The sequence below is a fragment of the Adiantum capillus-veneris genome, chromosome 2 (assembly GCF_014529385.1).
Source record: "Adiantum capillus-veneris isolate H3 chromosome 2, ASM1452938v2, whole genome shotgun sequence".
In the NCBI taxonomy this organism is placed as follows: domain Eukaryota; kingdom Viridiplantae; phylum Streptophyta; class Polypodiopsida; order Polypodiales; family Pteridaceae; genus Adiantum; species Adiantum capillus-veneris.
Genome location: NC_140932.1, coordinates 1,594,246 through 1,613,946, shown reverse-complemented (window position 1 = coordinate 1,613,946; position 19,701 = coordinate 1,594,246).

The window sequence follows — 19,701 nt, the reverse complement described above, 5'->3', positions numbered from 1 at the left end:
AGAGCTACATCTAAAACCTCGTTCACCTTCTCAAGAAGCACGATGTCGTGCAGCTCTGCTGCCATGTAGAGAAGAAGATCAAAGAAATGCAAGCTAAGCTTCTTTGAAGCCTACACATTAAGTGAGCAGTGATCGGGGCTTGATAACAGACCAAGCTTAATGATTAACGTATGCTAGATGCGGCTTAGAAGGGCCAACAGATGCCTCAACGATGCCAAAAATGAGTATGTTTGCAGTGAGCACAGATGAGAGATTATGATCTAGAACGGTAGTGCTTGAAATGCTCTACCGGTCTGTCTTTACGGCTCGTCGATTGGAGCCACGATGAAGAGGTTATGGCACTTTGAAGTTTAAGTCGATTGCAGATCCGTACAAGATTGGGCAACTACAGCTGATGTGACATAATTGAAATGAATGCACGGGCCTGAAGTGCTCAATTTTTGGAGCCCGTCGGTCTTTTCAGATTAGTGATCGGAGTTACGGTTGCCATGATATGAGCCGTTAAATATTCACCAGGGGCCGGCTCCGTACCAGTTCGGTCGGCTAGACCAGAGTGCCATCTGGGAGTTTTTGTCTCTCGATCGGGTTTTGGAATGCAATGATTGCGGGGAAATGCCAACACGGTTGCAGCTTGCTGGAGAAAAATGAGAGCTAGGCAGTGCTTGGCCGATATGTATACTAAATGCGGTGCCGTTATGAAAGCACTAAAGGTTCCTGCTGAGCTCTTTGGCCGGAATTTCATCTCCTAGAGCATGTTGATTACGGGATATACCCAACAAGGCGGTGCCAATATGCATGACAAATGTGGTGCCCTACAAGGGTCTAAAGCCGACCACTTAAAGCAAGGCCGCCCATGGAATGGCCGCCCGCCCAAAGGCTCAGTGAAAGGCCGCCCACTTAGTACATTAAAAGGGGGCCACTTATTTTAGGGGGAGTGTGAACCAAGGAAAAAGAAAGAGAAGCGAAGGCATGGCGTCGTGCAGGCAGCGGCAGCGTGGAAGGAGAAAGAGGTTTGCGCTGCGCTGTAGCTGGCTCAAATGAGCCGGACCAAGAAGACAAAAATGCTCAGCATCCTGATGCGTTCGGATTTGGATCCATACTTGCCGGATTTGGTGCACCTGCGTCTGTCGCATGCCACGTCATCAGCAAAAGGTCACGCGCCACATTAGTCACACGGCGTCGTGACTGATGGGTTTAGGAAAATACAGCAAAGGGCATTGCATAGGAGGAAGAACTTGAACGAGGCAAGCAAGGAGGAAGAGCTAGAACGAGGGCAAGAAAATGAGGAGATGGGGAGGAGCATAACGAGGGATGGAGGAACCTCGAGCTAAGCTCTCTCTCTCTCTCTCTGTCTCTCTCTCTCTCTCTCTCTCTCTCTCTCTCTCTCTCTCTGTCCGAGCTTGAAGAGATTGCAAGCCAACGAGGGCCGGAGTGGCACGAGAGGAACAAAAGGGTAACCAAGGCGTGGAGAGGAAGGAAGGAGGGCTCTATCTCTCAAGCTCTCGAGGCTCAAGGAGGCTTGCTCTCTCGCATGCTCTTAGAGAAGCAAGCCATGCTCTCTCTCGTGCTTAAGCAAGGGATGAAGAAAGGGATATTCTTAAGCAAGGAAAATCAAGACACAATCTCTCTCTCTCTCTCTCTCTCTCTCTCTCTCTCTCTCTCTCTCTCTCTCTCTCTCTCTCTCTCTCTCTCTCTCTCTCTCTCTCTCTCTCTCTCTCTCTCAGAATAAGGGCTACCAAAGCAAAGAGGCATAACGAGGAGAAGATAAAGGAAATTCGAAGCTTCAAGGAGCCAAGAAGGAATCTCCAAGCCAAGGAATCAAGGCGTGGTTTCTCTCTCTCGATCTCCAATCAAAGCAAGAAGAAGAAGGTCGAACTGGAAAAGAGAAATTACCAAGGGCATACAAAGCCTGACGACAATCAAAGTAAGTTGATTAGAGGAGACGACGAAATTTGTGAGCAAAAATTAAGCCAATGCAAAGCACACAGAGCAGGAAGCTACAGGACAGTCGCGGCAATAATTGAAGCACGATGATTGACATAGTGAACTTAAATGATGTTTGCAGAATCTTGAATGTAGATGAAGCAGATAGAGTGACAGGCAAAAGTTTCCATCACCGTCATCAGTCTGAAGGCTGATTAATCAATTTGTTAAGCCCGGTGTTGTTAACGGCCCGCTTAATTCCGTAAAGCGGGAGCTTAAACTCCTAGTTAGCAGATGATCCAAGTGACGGCGCTGTTAACTGTCCGCCTTGGCGAAAGGTTAAGTTGTACTCAAGCATTAATCAATTAATTGATGATTGCGGTGATTGGCAGAGCTGTCAGTGGCTGTTGTTCTTGTTCTCTCTCTTTCACACCTCCCACAGCCAAAGGCCCGGCGCCTGCCTGGCTCACGTAGCGAACACATATCCCCCCGACATCTTTGGTGAACCTGACGTGAAACGAGCCGGGGTGGGAGGTAAAGATGGAGTTGCCAGAACAACTAAAGCAGTTTATTGAAGATTTCAGTGCTAATGGATTTGATAAAAATCTAGCAGTTATAGATTTGCCAAAAATGATGGAATTGGTTCAGGGATATCTACAGGAAGCAAAAGCCATGCAGATAAAAAAGCAGATTGATGATGCTGTAGAGCTAGCAGTGATGCTGTTCGGGAGCAGTATTATAATTTTCAGGGATATGATCCAGAAGGTTTTATTGCATATTACGAAGCTGAGATGAAGAGCCGAAATGTTCTAGAAGATCGGATGATTGCAGCTTTTGAGGAGGTTGTAAACTCTGATTTTAAAAAGCAGGTTCAAGAACTGGCAGGAGAATATCCCACACGGTGGGAGCATTTCGCAGAGGAATTTATTCACGAAAGCTCAAGGATTCTAGATGGGGAAATAAAGGAGATGACTGAACGAAATAAGGTTGTCTTCAGTAAAGGTGAAGGGGATCAGATGCAGATCCTCAACTATGATGAATTCTGGAAGCATATTTCTGCAAGAAGTAAAGCCAAAGAGAATGTTAAGCTGGAAGTAGCAGATTCAGTTCGAGAGGAGCTTATTTTGAGCAACGAAGAAAAGGTAAACGATGAATTTGATGCTGGAACAGGCTTATATGATTTTTTTTCAAAGATTGCTTGCATGGACGCTACCTCTAATAATGGTTCAAGCGAAGACATAGACTGTACAGCAAGTGGTTCACAAGATGCTGACCTTGACATGGGTTATGCTGAAAGAGTTTATCAAGCAGATGAACCTCTACAGGATGTTACTCAAACTATCAGCACTATAGCCGAGTAGGACAACATGTTTGGTACAGATGATTGCATAAATAAAGCCATTATATACAGAGTAGCTGATGAAGTGACTAAGATTGTGGACCCAGCACAGGATGAGCCTGAGGATGTCAATGAACCTATGATTGCTACTAACAATATTCTTGCAGATGATGCTATCACAAAAGAGGATGCTATAATACATGAATTTTTTTCTAGATCTGAAGGATATGTTTATAACAGTATAGAAGAGCTCTCTGATGCATATACCTCTTCAGCGGGGGTGCCAGATGAGCCTTTACATCTCTATAATGTATTGCTAAGTAACATGGATGCAGATGAGGAATCAGAGGATGATATGGATGAGTATGAAGATTGCTCGGATCATGTTGATTGTGAACAGATTATTGATAGGGATTTTACATCTATGCTTGTAGATGAACTGCATGAGGAGATAACTCCTACACTTTTGATTAATGTTGAGACTTCTAAGAGTGATTTTCCCGAGGATTCTACGGATATAGATCTACAGGATAAAGCTGCTTTGATCAAGATGAAAATCCAACAGGTAAAAATTCCTCTGATGATATAGGTCGAGAGACTCCCAAGGTTTTTTGTGATGGCTATGAAGCTAGAGGGGGTGATGATGCTAAATCATCCTTGATACTGCAAAAGGTGCACATGGTTTTTTATTTGCTTGGACAATGTGCCAGATGTGGTTGGATTTGGCTGCTATGCCTATTGATGCTTATGTTAGTGATGTCTTGGCTGCCACTGAAAGGGAGTCAGATTTCTTTAATGCTTTCTGGTAACGAGATTAAGTTGCCAACAGTTTACGGGATGTGGGTGCTGCACTATGCTTCAGGTGAAGCTCTAGTATATTGCGGAGCCCATCAATGCTATGTGATATCGATGGTGTTTGATCCAGGAGATTCTAAGGATATTCATAAGAAAATTCAATACGGATGGATACTGATCAGTATGCATAGTAATTGCGTGCTATTTGCACCAAGGGTAGCATATTTGAACCAGAAATGCTTGATGTTGATTGATACAGGAAATGTATGCTCATGTGGATGTTATGTTGCTCCAGTGTGTGGGCAATTCCTTATCATCCCATTTGATCTTGGGGGTTACTAAAGTGCAAGTTGCACATGTAGAGGATACCAGATGCCTGATGTAGCAGGCTGCATGATGCAAGATTTTTTTTTCTAGATTATGCTAAGTTAGAAGAGTGTTTGGTTATGCATTCAATAAGATTACATGGTTGGCTTCCAGTGGACTTCTTTGGATAATTGATGAAGTATCTTCACATCTTTTGAGTTGGTTCTGCTAACAGAACTTGAAGTAAAGGACTTGACGGCCATTCCGTGTGCAGACAGAGTAAGGCATACTTGAGCTTGACAGGGTTTCTTAAGAGAGAGCTTAATGTTCAAGCCGTGTGCATCATTAACTAGAGCACTTGAGTCTGGAGGGGTTCACTAAACAAGTTATCCATGATTAAATGCTTTGAAGATACGACAGATACAATTCAGAGATTTTTGATGGCCAGCTACCTAATGATTAATCTAGAACATTGATGATAGGGTATAAGCCTTATTTTATTTTTCATATGTTTCTCAGTTACGTGAGTCTAATGATGGGCAAAGACCTTAAGGTACCCGTAGCCGATGCACATTGAAGTGCTATTGGCACAGATCGAAGGCTGTGCAGGTTCACAGGGGGTGAATGTTGTGCAGCTCCGCTTCCATGTAGAGAAAAAGAGCAAATAAATGCAAGCTAAGCTTCTTTGAAGCCTACACATTAAGTGAGAAGTGATCAGGGCTTGATAACAGGCCAAACTTAATGATTAATGTATGCCAGATGCGGCTTAGAAGGGCCAATAGATGCCTCAACGATGCCAAAAATGAGTATGCTTGCAATGACCACAGATGAGAGATTATGATCTAGAACTGTAGTGCTTGAAATGCTCTACCAGCCTGTCTTTACGGCTCATCGATTGGAGCCACGATGAAGAAGTTATGGCACTTTGAAGTTTAAGTCGATTGTAGATCCGTACCGGATTGGGCAACTGCAGCTGATGTATCATAATTGAACTGAATGCACGGGCCTGAAGTGCTCAATTTTTGGAGCCCATCGGTCTTTTCAGATTAGTGATCGGAGTTACGGTTGCCAAGATATGAGCCATTAAATATTCACCGGGGGCCGGCTTCGTACCAGTCCGGTCGGCTCGACCGGAGTCGGAGTTCCATCTGGGAGTTTTTGTCTCTCAACTGGGTTTTGGAATGCAATGATTGCGGGGAAATGCCAACACGGTTGCAGCTTGCTGCTTGCTAGAGAAAAATGAGAGCTAGGCAGTGCTTGGCCGATATGTATACTAAATGCGGTGCCGTTATGAAAGCACTAAAGGTTCCTGCTGAGCTCTTTGGGCGGAATTTCATCTCCTAGAGCATGTTGATTGCAGGATATACCCAACAAGGCGGTGCCAATATGCATGACAAATGTGGTGCCCTACAAGGGTCTAAAGCCGACCACTTAAAGCAAGGCCGCCCATGGAATGGCCGCCCGCCCAAAGGCTTAGTCAAAGGCCGCCCACTTAGTACATTAAAAGGGGGCCACTTATTTTAGGGGGAGTGTGAACCAAGGAAAAAGAAAAAGAAGCAAAGGCATGGCGTCGTGCAGGCAAAGGCAGCGTGGAAGGAGAAAGAGGCTTGCGTTGCGCTGTAGCTAGCTTAAATAAGCCGGACCAAGAAGAAAAAAATGCTCAACAGCCTGAGGCGTTCGGATTTGGATCCATACTCGCCGGATTTGGTGCACCGGCATCCGTCGCATGCCACATCATCAGCAATACATATACATACATACATACATACATATATATATATATATATATATATACATATACATACATACATACATATATATATATATATATATATATATATATATATATATATATATATATATATATATATATATACATACATACATACATACATACATACATACATATATATATACATACACATATATATATATATATATATATATATATATATATATATATAACACCCTGTGTGTGTGTGTGTCTGTCTCTCCTCTATGCTGAGGATATCGACACTCCCAGAGTGTTGATTTGTGGCTTTCTACACATCGAAGGATGGCTCACAGTTCTTGGAGGCGTGTCACATACGACACGGACACATCTACACACAGACTGTAGGCGACATTCACTAGTTCATCAGGTAGCTTGTGTTTGCTGCTTGATATTCTAGATTTCATCTTGACATTGCAGGTACTTCCACATGGGATGTATTGTCAGAGATGATGTATGTCTGTTGAGGGTTTGCTGGCTGTGAGTCACGCAGCAAACAACCGCCGCAGCGGTTACAGCATACAATGGGAAATTTGTGGATGTATGACTTTGTGGGAAGTCTATGTACTGTCAGATTTACTGCAGCCTTTGTTGAGGGTCGAGTAAGGTTTTATTGAGCTGGGGGATTCTCGAATGTTGAGATCCTTTCGGTGATACAGGTCTTGGAGCGATCCCTCGAGCACCCTTAGATAGGCAGCTAGGATGTATTGACTGTAAGTTAGACAGTTGGGATTGCATCTTTGCTTTACTGCCGTTGAGGCATTGTCGCAGTCTATGCTTACAGGACAGTGACAGGACAGTGCAGGACAGTGAGAGACAGTACAAGTGCAGGACAGGTTTACCCACAGCTTACAGTGTTAGAGAGATAGTGGTTTTTTGAGCTGTTTTTGGTCTGTTTTTGAGTACACCACAGCCATTTTACAAAGGAGACTCTGCCAAAATTTCTGCAGAATCTGAAGCTTTCTTGGTTCATTTGACAGGTTGATATTGGTTCAGAGGTCAGTTTACAGGGGAAACTCTGCCAAATTTTTCCCAGGAAAGTAAACTACTGTGAAGCGTAGCTATGGCTGGATCATAGGATACTGCTCTTTACAATATCAAGAAGCTGGATGGAACCAATTTCCCATTGTGGAAGAAGCAGATTTGGCACGTGTTGGTACAAAAGAAGCAGATAAAACCTATAAAGCTCAAGGGGATAAAACCAGAAGATATGGACGAAGATGAATGGAGCGAAATGGATGAATTGACACTTTATGAGACGCAGAGTGCATCTTCACAGGTATACTGGCTTAAGAAGCTTGTTGACTTGAAGATGAAAGAAGGGACACCTATGTCCAATCATCTGAATGAATTCAACACAATATATAGTCAGTTGTCAGCTCAAGGTGTCAAGTTTGATGAACCTGTTAGAGCTATGTTCCTGTTGATCACATTGCCGGTGCATTTCCATCAGATGTTGTAAGAAGAGCTGAGTCCATTGTATTCTTCATAAAATAGATGTCTCCTGACACTAGACTGTCATCCTCTGCAACAATGTTTGTCACATTTATTTCTTGAATCTTCACTGAGGACTTGTTCTTCTCACCATGGTCTTCAACTTTCTCTTTGCCTTTTTCTACTTTCCATTCTCTGCAGTCTCTTTTCATGTGACCCTTCTTGCCACAATGGTAGCATTCTATGTCACTCTTGCCTTTAGCACTGCGGGACTTGCTACAAGACCGATTCCTCTTTCCACCTTTGTACTTTTCTTTGGTCCTTCCCCTCACAACTAAGGCTGTTCCTTTTCCTTTGTCCATTGTCTTTCTATTGGTTTCTTCAGTAAGCAGGCAACAGGTCCCTCAAGACCTACTACGGCTGACCCTATGCCCGGTACTAGTGTGCTCCCTACATCAAGCGACCCACCTCAGTCTAGTGTGTCTCCTACGCTGAGGACTTGTGTGCTCCCTACACCGACGGGTGGCTCATCCTCGAGACAAGGTAGGCGTCGTTCTGGAGGTGGTGGTTTGCTGTGGTAGCGATTCTACCGATGCGTCCACACCACCGAGAGAGCATCCACCACTCTCTTCAGTAGATACTTCACCGATTGGCACACTACGTACATCTTGGGGATCACACGAGCATGATCCTAGCAAGGTGTACAAGATCAGGGATGGGGTTGTTGTGGCAAATAGGGTCGGAAAGGCCATGCAATAGAGGATTCGACAGCTCTATACGATTTAGTTTGGTCACTCTGTGATGGAGGTTTGTGATAGCCTCGATTTTGAAAGAAAGAATTACATGGTCAAGGCCATTCACAGAGAGTACAAGCGAGCAGAGGGGTACGATCCAGTCTTGAACCCATGGATTTTGAGCGTGGCAAAGTTCACAATGTCACATCGTCGGTGAGAGGCGAGAGACATGTACAATGATGGCAGTCCCAAGCTGGCATGGTTGGACGCAAAGGAGTGGACGGGGATTGCATGAGAGACACAAGACAATCCTCAAAGATTTCAGCAGGAGCAGAGAGATGCAGCCATAGCACGTTTGGAGTCTGCTGGAGCGTCACATCTTGGAGTGGAGGCTACGATACACTTTGACATGAGTTTGTAAGTATTATACGTATGCTTTAAATTATGGAAAATATATATTTTATTTGAAGATTTATCTAATGATTAAACTATAATTTTGCAGGAAGTTGTCGTGAAGCATCTTCTGACACGTCGAGAGGAGAAGTATGGGTACCAGCATGGACTTGTGGCCCTTCTGACCTAGTTGTAGACTCAGGGGCATCACTTCATGTGTCTCCAAGCAAGGAGTGGTTTACCTCTTATGTGACCACTAAAGATCATGTTCGGCTAGGCAATGGGCAGACATGTGAGATCTTAGGTGTTGGAGATGTTCAATTGAAGTTTCAGAATGGCTCTTCTTTCACGCTGAAGAATGTGAGACATGTTCCCGCAATTACAAAGAGCTTGATGAGCACAGGTTTACTTGATGATGCTGGCTACGTCACCACTTTTGGACAAAACATGTGGAAGATATCCAAGGGTTCTATGACAGTAGCACATGGAGTAAAGTCTGGAGGAATTTACATGATTTATGTATCAAATGTCTCTAAAAATGTAATCAATGTAACCGAGCAGCCGAACGTTTCTTTGTGGCATAGCCGGTTAGGACATATGTCCAAGAAGGGAATGGAAATCTTGTCTCGTTCTGGTTATTTGCCTGGCTTTTCATTTAATGATTTTGAATTCTGTGAACATTGTCTGTATGGTAAGCAAACACAGCAGCCACATAAGCATAGAAGTAGTAGAAGAGATACACAATTGGCACTCGTTCATAGTGATTTGTGTGGACCTATGCCTAACCTATCTCTAGGGGGAGCTTCTTACTTTATGACATTTATAGATGATTACTCGAGGAAAGTATGGGTTTACTTTCTCAAGCACAAGGATGAAGCGTTTAGTGTTTTCAAAACGTTTGTGACACTTGTGGAGAATCAGAGTGGCAAGAAGCTTAAATGCTTACGCACTGACAATGGTGGAGAGTATGTTTCAAAGGCCTTTCATGACTTTTGTGAGTCAAAAGGTATAAAACGTGAACTTACTGCTCCTTACAATCCTCCTCAAAATGGTGTTGCTGAGAGAATGAATAGGACCATACAAGAGAAGGTCAGAAGTATGTTGTCTAATGCACAGCTGCCAAATGGGTTTTGGGTTGAAGCTGTATCAACAGTTGTTCATCTTATAAATAGATCTCCTAGCAAGGTTTTGCAGAAGGATTTAGTGGCAGAGATGGTATGGTCAAGCAAGGTGCCCTCATACAAGCATCTCAGAGTCTTTGGCTGTGAGGCATATACTCACGTTGCAAAGGAATTTAGGAACAAACTTGAGCCAAAGAGTAGAAAGTGCATCTTTCTAGGCTATGGTAATTCTGGTGAGATGGGGTATAGACTTTGGGATCCCAAATCCAGAAAGGTTATCCGCAGCAATGATGTTCACTTTAATGAAGCCAAATATCATTCTAAACCAGAGAGGGTTGAGGAGATTAGAAGAGTTGTCTTCCAAGAAGATGGACCTGCACGTGCAAGACAAAATGTTAGGGCTCAAGAGGAGCAAGGAAAGGATAGAGTGGAACCACAGGTTGTGGCTGGAGCCTGAGCCACCTATTGTGCGTAGATCTAGACATGTCACGTGACCTCCTGATAGGTTTGTTCCATCTATGAACTATGTCATGTTGACTGATTGCAATGAGCCTTCATGTTACAAGGAAGCAGTGTAAATGAAGGACTCCGGGAATTGGCAATTGGCCATGCAGTCAGAGATGACAACTCTGCATAAAAACAAGACATGGAAGCTAGTTAAATTACCACAGGGTAAAAAGGGTCTACCTTGTAAATGGGTTTACAGGTATAAGATCACCGCTCATGATAGTCAGCCAAAGTACAAAGCAAGGCTTGCTGCCAAGGGCTTTAAGCAAGAACAAGGCATTGACTTTGATGAAGTCTTCTCTCCGATGGTCAAGATGACTACATTGAGATGCTTTCTTGCATTTGTTGCCATATTAGATTTGTTGTTGCACCAAATGGATGTCAAGACAGCGTTCTTGCATGGTGATTTAGATGTGGAAATTTACATGCAGCAGCCAGAAGGGTTTGTTGAGAAAGGCAAGGAAGATTGGGTATGCCAGTTGTTAAAGAGTCTTTATGGCTTAAAATAATCACCGAGGGCATGGTACCATAAATTCCACATGTTTATGCTTTCTCAAGGCTACAAACGTAGTGAGATCGATCACTGTCTATATACAAAGAAGACTAAGGATGGTAGTTGGCTGATCCTTATTTTGTATGTGGATGACATGTTGATTGCTGGAAAGCACTTGGAAGAAATTTCAGCTTTGAAGTCAAAGATGGCAAAATCGTTTGACATGAAAGACATGGGTGAGGCAAGTCATATACTTGGTATGCGTATTGAAAGAGACAGATCAAAGAAGTTGATTTGGTTGTCTCAAATAGAGTATATTGACAAGGTTTTGCAACGTTTCAATATGGAGAAGGGAAAGGCATTGAGTGTTCCATTGCCACCATATGTGAAACTTAGCAAACAAGATTGTCCTGTGTCTGAGGAAGAACAGGCTGAAATGGATAAGATTCCATATGCTTCTGCAGTGGGTAGTTTGATGTATGCAATGATTGCTACTCGCCCAGACATTGCATTTGCAGTGGGAGTAGTAAGTCGATACATGTCAAACCCAGGCAAGAAACATTGGGAGGTAGTGAAAGAAATATTGAGATACCTGAAAGCTACAAAGAGTATGCGTATATGCTATGGGAGTCAGGGGCTAAGTGTAAAGGGTTTATAGACTCAGATTATGCAGGTGACTTAGACAACCGAAGGTCCACGTCAAGGTATGTCTTTACATTGGCTGGTGGAGCAGTATCATGGCGTTCTAGATTACAAGAATGTGTTACTCAGTCTACTACAGAGGCTGAATATGTTGCAGCATCAGAGGCATGCAAAGAATCAATTTGGCTTAATCGACTAGTAACAGATTTGGGAATCAAAGAAGAGATGCCTGTGTTATATTGTGATATTCAAAGTGCTATACAATTGGCTCCCAATTCAGTTTATCACTCAAAGACAAAGCATGTGGATGTGAAGTATAATTTCATCAGTGAAATGCTCGAGGATAAGCAACTTCAGCTTGTCAAAGTTCACACCACAGAAAATCCTGCTGATCTACTTACAAAAGGACTTCCCTCAGAGAGCTTTGCGCATTTTCACAAGCAGTTAGGTGTAGGATAGTACATCACTTCTCTACATCTCTTGTATATCAGCTTGTATAGTAGCTTCTCTCAGACTTAAAGTACCACATTGGACTTTAAGTGGGAGGTTGTTGGGGTATAAAGCCCAATGTGGTCGCCCAGGTAAGTGGGCGGGCCGCCAGGTATGTACACATATTCTTTTGTAAAAACCTAATAAGAACTCACTATGCTCTACACATTACAGTAGATCGAGTTCACCATATTGTCGTGCTCTTCTTCTCGCACTCTCTCTCGCGTCGCACTTCCGCTCGATACTCCTTCACTTACCACTTGTAGAGCATGTGCAAGCACCAAGACTAAGGAAGTAGGGCACATCAACTATCCTTGTGAACTCAATTGGTAGGTTGCACAAGGCCTTCAAGCTCTCCATTCATTGATGCTCCATCCAACAAATATCCATAGCCAACACCATGGCATCCACATAAACATGAGAACATAAACCAAGATCTCTCACTCTTTCTCTCTCACATACACATGCCAACACATGGCACAAACACACCCCTGATAAAATGAATTTTTTGAAGGGCAAAGCCTTAGCCTAACAAAATGAACATAACTTGTACTAAAAACCCCATCATGTCCATTACTAGCTTGGGTTTTAATGAATTACCCACCATCAACAAGAGGAATCAACAAGAGGTCCCAAGAACATATAGCAAGGACTACGGTCAAGGGACTAACTTCCTATAATCCAAAGACCCCAACTATGTACAAGAAGAGGGTTCATATAGGAGAGAGGGGAGCCTGCCTATACATAGTAGCATCTGGCTTGTAAGGGAATGTAAATTTGTGGAAAAAACAAGCTATTTGTCTCTAGATATTATTGTTAAAATGAGTGAGAGAGGGGGGTTAACTTGCTAGCAAGAATGGTGGATTTCCTTTTTCAAAAACTGGAATTTCCCTTCTTTAAGATTCTAGAGACAGAGAGAGAGGAGTTGACCTACTTAACAGTAGAATGGTAACATGACACTTTTATGTCCTTGGACACTTTTGTGTCCTGTTAAGTGACCATTTTGCTCGAATTATTTCAAGAGTATGAAAATGAATTTCTAGGTGCTATATATTGTTAAGGCGGTTACGTCGCTAGCGCAAGCTAAATAGCGAGAACTCAACCAACAACAGAATTTGTCAGACGAGGACGGAGCTTGACCCGCAGGCGCATGGAAACAACTAGGTGGGTGTCAAATCACCTACTCGACCTTCTAATGACAATCACTACTAAGGAAATCAAATCTAAGTTCTAAAATACGCAAGTGACTGAAATCCGTACTACGAACGAATGCTATACGAAACAGGATCTAGAATCATTGAATCGATCTCAAACTCAAGTGGAAGTCTATACACTAGGTAAGAACAACACCCTAAAGACTTGAACTGCAAAATAAACCTATAACCACTCCATGCGGTAAACGCGTATGAAGACAGGCCGAAAAATACAGGTGACCGAAACTTGACCCCGATGGTACTAATGTGTAGCTCTACTCGTTGTGGTTCTATAGATATGCTGCACGCTCAATTCCGACACACGAGTTGGAAGTAAACTCACACCGAAGCTCGTAGGAACTTAGCACACATAGAAGCCGATAGCGAGCACTCTTGGTATCTGTGCGTAGCTCTTGCCGTTGCTAACACAATGGCGGTGTCGCTTCTCCAATGGCGGCTCCGTAGCTCGCGTAGCAAGTAGATAAGACTCTCTCTCTCTCTCTCTCTCTCTCTCTCTCTCAGACACAGTCACGACGCTCAAAAAACTCACTTTGATTAATAATCTGAATCCCCCCCCCCTTTTAGGTTACAAAAACTTTGGCTTATATACCTCAGCCTTGGAGGTGAGAACATCTCTAACTAATTACATCAGCAAGTGAAATTACTTCGGGATTACAAGCTGGAAACTCAATTGAGTCCCGTTACTTAATGAATGGCTCAAATCAAAATCAATGTCGGAAAGACATTTATTACAATCAATGGTTACAAAATGATGAGTGTGAGCAAAAATGTGGGTGTGATCCTCTGCTGGCTCAACACTCCCCCCCTCCGCGTTCATGTCGTCCCTGACATGACTTTTATGCTTGGTCAATAAAGTCCTGTCGTCTTGAGCATCTGCAAATGTGATTCGTATCGTAGGTTGCCTATGGTCAAGGTTGGGCCGAATATTTTGCTTTCGTGGGTGAAAAAGCCGGTGTAGAAAGCTTCTTCGAATGTTTGCATGTGGAAGCTAGGCAAAAACATAATCCTTTGGTATAGGAGGTGTAATACTTTTGGAGAAGGCTGCAATGAAAGATCGTACATCATATCAGTCACCGTGTCGGCCGTCGACAGTAGACTCGAGGTCGTTGCTTTATCTGGCGCGAACACTTCAATGCAAGCTAAGAGAGTCCTGCAGATTTTCTTGAGCATCTGACATGAAAGGTAAGGAGAGCCAGTAAAGAGCTTGATGGTGCCCGTTAGGGTTTTCACCATGTAGGCTTTACCTATTCTCTCTCCTGTCTTTGGTCCTGGCATCCTGGGATAATTAAGCCAATTTGGCTTCTTTTCTGCAATCCTGCCATGCTCTTTCCAGTTTCTGACTCTTGGCACCGGGCAGAAGGTTGCATCCTCCCGAATCTCCTTTGGTGCCTCCACTAAGTAGATGAGGTAGGCTGGGTATTTGTTTAGCCAACCTTTCCTCCATCTAGGTTGTGAATATACTATCTTCTTTGATTGTTCCTCCTTTGTGATGTCGCCTTCGTAAAGAGCGACATACTGCTCCTCCTCTATTCTCTTTTTCGTCTTTAGCACTTCAAATTTCATCAAAGGGAAAGGCAGGCTGGGTTGCATCCACTGTTCATGGAGCACTTTTGTGTCTAGTCCCTGAAGTCTAATGGAGATTAGGAGTCTCCTCTCCCATTCCATTTCCGCCTTGGCACTCTCCTCTGCTGATTTTTCTATTTGGTCATGGAGCCTTTGTTCTTCTTCTTCAGAGATTCTTGAAGTTGAGGCCACCTCTTGAGCTGGGGCTGGATCTTCAATTGTGGTTGCCTCTCCAGTTTCTGGTAGCTCTATGGCTGCTCCACCTGATTCATCTTGTGGTGTCTCTGTCTCTCTTCTTTGTTGCTCTTGTAGATCTTGGAGCTGTTTGCAGAGGGCCTCATTCTCTGTCCGTAGTGTTTGATTTTCTAATGTGAGCCTCTCCTCTGTGGCCAATGATCCCTCCGCAATGTACAACCTTTGCACTTTGTGCGCTCCTTGCCGCACTGTCGAAGCAAGGGACTTGCTAATACACCGTGTACAAGCCACAAATGGCTCCAAGCACACAACAAGCCTAAACTAGCAAGCTCAAGAGAGCAAAGGGTGTGTCACTCACCACTCTACGCTCGCCTTCGTGGTGGATTCCTCGCCGCGATGAAGAAGAAGCTGCAGTCGTGCCACGCTCAACCGCTTCGCCGCCGTCGTGCCTTCGTAATGCTCGATCGCACACACACTCTCCCTCTCTCTCTCTCTCTCACATACACACACACACACAAGGAGGTGAAGAAGAAGAAGATGGAGATGGAGATGGAGATGGAGCAAGAGCACTCTTCTATTGCACAAATGAGAGAATGAGTAAAAATTAGGTTTAGTTGGCTTTTATATGAGCTCACCCCATTCACACTTGGGCGCCCATGCTTAGCCAACTAATCCCTTGAATGTCCCAGTTAGAGTGCGCCTCTCATCGGCGATCACTCTACCTTTCCGTATTGGTCCGACAAGCCCGGTACCTGACTCTACCAAATACATAATACACGTCCGTCGTAGGTGATGGGGTGTCCGTGAGCCGTGAGGGTTAACATGCCCCCCTTCCTGATGTAGATTCCGTCCTCGGAAGCTATTGAGTTGAAGCTGGTTCGTCGAGGTGGAAGAGCATTTGAGATGAATGTCCTTAGCCTTCTTCAGTCACTGCAAAATCAAACAACATTGGCACAGTAATTGCATTCTCTTAAAAAGCATATGCAGTTTTAGGTAGACAAATTGATTGGTAAAAGAATTTCAAACAATTTGGTAGCAATGAACATTAAATTGCAATGTAATCAAATGCATGAACAGATGTAAAGGTAAAAAATTGAACAAGTCCGGGGTCGCTAATTTGACGGTCGAAAGGCACTAGAGATCGAATATTAATACCATGGATAAGCTTCTTAATTATCTGTGGTCAATCAAGCTGTTTAATCGCGAGAGCCAAGTATTCATGTTCGAGGGCTGACTAGAGGCTATACCTAGAAGACCTTGTAGTTAAGCTACGATAAAAGGAATTTCTCATGAAATCATCGTCTGACTGATTACCTTTTCTTTGACCCCCCAAAGTCTTTTCACATTGATTTAATTATGATGTGTGTGCTTATTTTGTATGCCTTGGGTTTTTTGCTTTTCAAGGAAAAGCGCCCACATTGGGAACCTCTAGGGCTCTAGTACCATAGGCAATACATGTGAGTGAAGTACCAAATCAAGCTGAGATTTCTCTTCCAGCTTAAAATTTTACATTGTGGCACTTTGATTTTCTGTTTGTTCATTTTCAACATTTAAATTTTGTAACTTTGGGGGGTCATATAACACTGTTACCCTCCCCAGGCTCATCACATTAGTAAACTCCCTTTATAATACTTAAGCTAAAGGTCACTAGGGTTAAGCCCACTAGAAAGCCCTAGTACATTTCACACAATGCTGCCTAAATCGGATTAAGAACCTAAGTAACCATTGCTTATTAGGAAGGCATTCCCCATGGTATTAAGAGAAGATTTCTAATACCTAGCTTGGTCAAACTAGCTTAGTCGGACTGCTTGATTTTTACACCTAGACAAGTGATTATGACAAAAGATTACATTGAATTAAATGTTTGATAGTAAGCAAATGCGCTGAATATTATGCTACCAATCACAATCAAAGAAGACAATCATAGATGCAAAAAGATAAGGGCAATGCTAATGGACATAAAACACCTGTTTGTGTTGATGGTCACGCTTGATTTGAAGTGTGAACGAGAGAAAGGTTCCATGAAGGTCCAAATCCTATCAATAGCAACACGCTCCTGTACACACTAGGAAACAAAAGGAATACCTCCAGGAGGCACATTAGTGGGAAAAGAGAACTTTGCTAATCTCTCAACTCTAAAATAGAAACACTCCTATCGTACTAATCTTACCTACCCTCCATCACTCAAGTGATGAGGATCGAAGGTGTTTTATGGCATAGGTTTCTGTTTCACTGTACCAGATGTGACATGTGTAGGTCTGAGTCAATGTTTGACTTTTAATGTGCATACTCGTTTGCTAATTGCTCTTGCTCTTTATTATTTTTTTGTTTTTTGTGAGTATAAAGCTTTATATGTACATTCCCTAAGATCGGAGATTAAGAGGTCAGGGAAAAAGGTTGAGAGGGAAGCAAGTGAATGATGGATGTCCACAAACACTCCCCCCTTCCTTGGGTAGATCATACCATTTGAAATGAGCTTGTCACCCTTTGAAACCAATTGTTCCAGTTGGTAATAGGTGAGGATTTTTGCCAGTAGTTTTCTATTACCCTAGGTGCCTCGTCAAGCTGCAAGGGTGGTAAGGTACTCTCCCAGGATCGAACTTGAAGTGGTTCATCAGGTGATTCTTGAACACTGGGAGGTGTGGATTCTTTTGTAGCTTCATGGAGGTCCACTACTATAGATGGAGGCTGTGTAGAAGCTTTTACCTCTATGGATGTATTACATGATGAGCTAGAATCTTCATGGGACTCCCCCCTTCCTAAGCTAGGTGGAACAAATCGTTCTTTCTTTGGTACCCAAACTAGCTCGGGAGCGGGTGTGTAGCATTCTATAATTTTTTTCTTTCCACGATCATTGATTCGTTTTGGAGCTACGGGATTGGGCTCACTTGGGTCAGGTGTTAGGTAAGAGCACAATCTACGTTTTGGAACCCAGATTTGATCATTTCCTTGATAGTAGCCTTGGGCTTCCAATAGTCGTTTAGGGATCCATCGCAACATTTTCTTACTTTTCTTGGAGCGAGTGGTACGTTTCTTACAAGGCTTCTGTTTTTTAGCACTAGTTATGGTCACTAAAGAAGCTTTAGGGACCCACTTGTATGTTTTCTTCGTTACATTAGGATGAGTCTTGTCGGAAGCGATATGCATTGCTTGTAGCATATTTAAGGGTATAGGCATTTCATCCCCCTCAGGTGTTACCCAGGTCGTCCCCCTATTTCCCCAAGTGTCTCTGGTTGCTGCTAGGTGGACCCAATCCACATTGTCCGACTCAGTCATCCCAGGTAGGATATCCATATAAGGAGAATCTTGGCCAATGTCTGTATCCTTCTTACAAGTGTAACAATATTGTAGTGGGGCCGAGTGAACTGTGGTGTCAGAGCGATGATCAATAATGGTTTTACTCCCTAAGGGGTGAACCTTACCAGTCACCAAATCCACTCTAAGGACAGAGTCTTGGAATTGCAAATAGACATGATTTTTAGACCAATCGTGAACCATTTGTGCTTCCCTCATGAATGGTCGTCCTAAAATCATTTCATATGACATAAGGTGTTTAGAGAAATCCATTACAATGAACGTATGTCGTACCTTGTGTCCTAGAACTTTGATCTTAAGATCCTTGAGCATCCCCATAGGTTTGGCTATGGTACCATTTGCCATCTTTACCACAATGTTAGTAACACTGAGGCGGGGTTTTCCCATGGATTCCCAACAATCTTTTGTAACGATGCTAACTCCCGCACCACCATCAAGAATTCCCTTTATAGTTAATCCCTTGGTAGTGATGGGTAAGGTCGCATTAGACTCGTCGCCTTCAAAATACTGCCCTAGTTCGTTAATGGGTACCTCGATCACAGACTCGTGTCCATCTAAGTCAAGTGATTGCACATGATTTTCCTCATCAATCATAATTGAGTCAGGCCTATTTGGTTGCGCAAACTGCAGTAATCCCGTTCGTAGCTCTCCGTTAAGGAATGCTCGAAGTGCAAGGAATAACTCAGGATCCCCATACAGCTTTGCTATGATCGTGGTTCGGACCTCAGAAGACATGAAGTCCACTAGTTTGGCAACATTCATTGGCGTTTTGCAGGGTGTAGGTCCTTGACTAGGAAGTGGTGAGGATGGAATCTCATATTCCTCAATGGGATCATGTATTCCTTCGTTAAACATCCTTTCCAACAAGAAGGGTGTATGGTCACTTTCTGATGTCCCGTCCTCACTCCCTTCTTGGATGATACTAGGTATGGCTAACGGTCTATGGTTCATGTGGGGTGGATGAACTTGCGTGGAAAACACTGTGTCATGAATTTTGACATGCATGGGTTTTGGTTCTAGTTTCCTTTGAGTCTCCTCCACTAAATATCTTAGATGTTTCACCTGCTCAATCTCGTCTACTGGGTTTGGGTACGTCCCAATCTTCTTTTTACGATTCTTCCCTTTTTGCCCCTGCGGTTTATCTTGGGGGTCTTGGATTGGATTTAGAAACACTTGTGGTGTTTTCAGAGGCTCTTTATGGTTTTCTCTTATTCGGTTTTCATTTGGTTCCATGTTACGGTTTTCTTTGTCGGTCTTTCCCTTTGTGGTATTGGTTCTAGTCTCCATTGTCTCGATTGAATCTGAATCATCCTCGAGGTCATTCATATACACGGGGTCATCTCCTATTCCTATGTTTGTTTTGGAACTTGGCTTTGAATTTCCCGTATTCTGCAACCTCTTCCTTCGTGTCTTCTTTTTCTTTGCTTGGATAACTGACGCGGTATCTCTCTCTTCGAGGATATGGCC